The 3,063-nt window shown below is 40.3% G+C and overlaps 1 long non-coding RNA gene across 1 annotated transcript in view; it reads left to right on the forward strand.

The window, feature by feature from the left end:
- LOC118171628 overlaps positions 1-3,063 on the forward strand; it is a 25,780-nt gene extending 22,717 nt beyond the window's left edge. Inside the window, exon 3 of the long non-coding RNA XR_004753285.1 lies at positions 1,978-3,063. This is a non-coding gene — a long non-coding RNA (uncharacterized LOC118171628). The remainder of the gene's footprint in view (positions 1-1,977) is intronic.

Consider the following 3,063-nt stretch of genomic DNA (forward strand, 5'->3'; position numbering starts at 1 on the left):
GAAAGGAAAGGAAAGGAAAGGAAAGGAAAGGAAAGGAAAGAAACAAGAAAAGAAAAAGCGAACTGCTATGCAATGTGCTGCTTATTACCAGCCTGAGTTGGGTGTGCAGTTTATAGCATTCCACCTATCAATATCAAAAGGTAAGGGCAGAGACGATGGGGGTCCTATGTCTGTCAAGTTCTTGCTAAACAGATGATCATCAGGATACTGTTACTTCAGGATACTTGTTATTTCACCTCTATGGGTGGCATTGGGCAAGGACTGCAAAACCAGTGAGAACTGCAATAACATGAAGCCTTCTTTCAGCTGAGATCCTACAAGTAGCTGCTACAGACATTAAAATTAGCAATGAGAAGCAGCAACATGTATGTTAGATAGGCGCACACGGAGGCAGTGAGCAGCGGGCCTTCTCATAGCAGAGTGCATTTGGGGTGTAATTGAGGTTTGCTTGGTGCTGCAAACTCAGGAAGTGCAATTTGCACCTCCTTGTGCCAGAAACTGAATGAGTCAGATCCTTAAAGCTTCAATTTTAGCTTTCCTTCTGCCTCCTCATTGTTCTGACTAATGTGATGTTATCACAGCCAGCTAACTATGGTAAAAAACGGCCGCACACACCACATAGCCTCTAGGTTACAGCACAGCCAGGCTTAAACACCCACAGACTGCAGTGGAGAAGCTGCAGGCCACTCCAGCTAACTGTAAGTTATTAACGGCACGAAAAAACACATAAATCAAGATGTTGGTAATAGAAGATGAAATATACATTTATCCAATGAATATTGCGTAATAAGTGTTACATTTGCAATGTACTGTGCTTGGAAAATAGAAGATGTACGTGCAGAGACAGCTTGAGAGAATGCACAGATTTATGACGAGGAGTAAGAAGGAGGACTAAAAGAATGCCATCACTTGCAAGGTGCCTAGATAACGGGCCCCTCGGACCCCGGGAACCGAGTCAAACCAACCTTACCGTTTGGAATGACACCAAGGGCTCAGGGAGTATGCGCAAGAAGATAAGGTGAAAAGTTCAGCTCTGATGAAGACCTCTTACTTTATCCTGACAACCACCCAGATGACCACCAGAAAGCACTACGCAAGCGCAGAAGGACTGAAAAGATAATTAGCACATGAAGTGGGGCAGAGCAGAGCTAGGAGATGAATATGCACAGATGTGTTGCAAAACTTAATGCATATGTAATATTTTAGGGGATAAAAGAGAACGCGGGTGAACAAATCGGGGAAGTTAGATTTGGGCAGACATGCCCCTAAATTCCAGCGCCCAATAAAAGCACCTTCATATAATCACTTTGTGGATTATGTGTCTTTGCAAATGCTAACAAAGATACAGTGAACGTTATGAACATACTATACTACTATCAAAGCATCAGACTCATTAGCATCTCAATTTTTAGGTGTCAGATTTGAAACATCTTGAAGATGCCAGAAGTTCAGAAGGAACTAAGCAGATAGACATAAGGTTTCTCGAATATTAAAAAGCTAATAATCTCCCAAACAAGAGACTTAAAACATCTAGCAACTTGAAGGCAGACCTAGCTCTCTAAACATATATATATTTTAAAAAAAAAAAGCAAATAAAAATATCCAGAAAAATATTCTACATTATTTGTCCCCAAATGTGTGCACTGCAGAACAAGTGTCACGTGTTAACGCGTTATGGCCAGTATAATATGCAATAATGAAACCTCTGTCTTTCATGAAAATCTATACAGACTTACTGGCTATTTTCATAGTGTATATATTTGCAGAATCCAGGCTTCTTTCCAATTTATCCCATTATTTACTATAAACGAAGTATTCCATAAAATATTTTCTGTCAATGGGTAGGAGATTTGTTTTTGTTTCTGTTTATAAGTGAACTTTAATAAGTGGTGAATGAAACCAAGGGTGAAATTAGTTAAAATAATTTAATGTTTGAAAGATTTAGTAACAGTCTGCTTTCATTGTGCTCTCCCACAGAAAGCAAGACTTGGCAATCAGCTGATGACTCTTCTCCTTACCGATCTTGTGTAAGTTGAAACCTTGATCTGACAAAGGATATTGTAAGAACAGTTATCTAAAACTGCATGGAGCTCTCCAGCAGAATCAGGCCAAGGGGCTTGATTCTAACGCTGCAAATGGTAGTAAAGCTTTGCAGTTGGCTATTGACAGAGTAGATCTGGTTCTGTAAAGTTGCTGAAACTACAGAAAATTTTACTTCTTAGTTCACAACATGTTTTTCTCAAAAAGTAAGGATAAGGTCAATGATGGGACCCTGAAGCCTTCCCACCTCCTCAGGAGAACTGCAGGGAGCAAGAGCAGGGGCATTTAACTTAGAGGTCAGATGTAAACTTTCCACAGGTCAGACACATACCCTCTATACTGTATTCTGTATTCTCAGAATAGCGCAGCCAACAGTGAGGGACCCTCTGTTCTAACAGCTGTCAGGTGTATTTCAATAAATATTGAAACCATGGAGAGTTTTCTGAGCCTGATGTGAAATACCAGAGAATCTGAGGTTTGCTGCAAGCAATTTGTAACCTCCTTAGAGGCCCAGGATTATCAGCCTTACTCGCCTATCAAGCTCTACCCACTTTTTGGGTCAAAGAGTCACCAAAATAGGGTCAAAGGACTAGCTCATTATTTCCAGTCTTCTCAGCAGTCTGTTCTGAGTGTGGCCGTTGGCTTCTCTGTGACGCAAATGGCATTGTTTGTGGAACAATATAATGTTTATAATTTGTAAAGCACTACGATTTGTGCATGCAGAAGATATTCAATAAGCATTAACAGCTGTTATTTAGTGCAACAACCTTTTATAAAATTCCGAGGATATAGACTATTTGTTGAACAATAACATCCCAGTTCCTACGGTGGCCTTACTTAAACTACATATGAAAACATCCACAATTTCTCCAGAGATCAATAAATACAGAAATTAAAATTTAATATTTAATCTGCTACTTCTGAAGGAGCAACACTTGCAGAGGGATCGTGGTAAAAAGAAACCGTGAAGAGCAGCGGCTCTGTACCACACGATTCACCGAGCGCGTCCACAAACCACGACAG

The sequence above is a fragment of the Oxyura jamaicensis genome, chromosome 9 (genome assembly GCF_011077185.1).
Source record: "Oxyura jamaicensis isolate SHBP4307 breed ruddy duck chromosome 9, BPBGC_Ojam_1.0, whole genome shotgun sequence".
NCBI classification, from domain to species: domain Eukaryota; kingdom Metazoa; phylum Chordata; class Aves; order Anseriformes; family Anatidae; genus Oxyura; species Oxyura jamaicensis.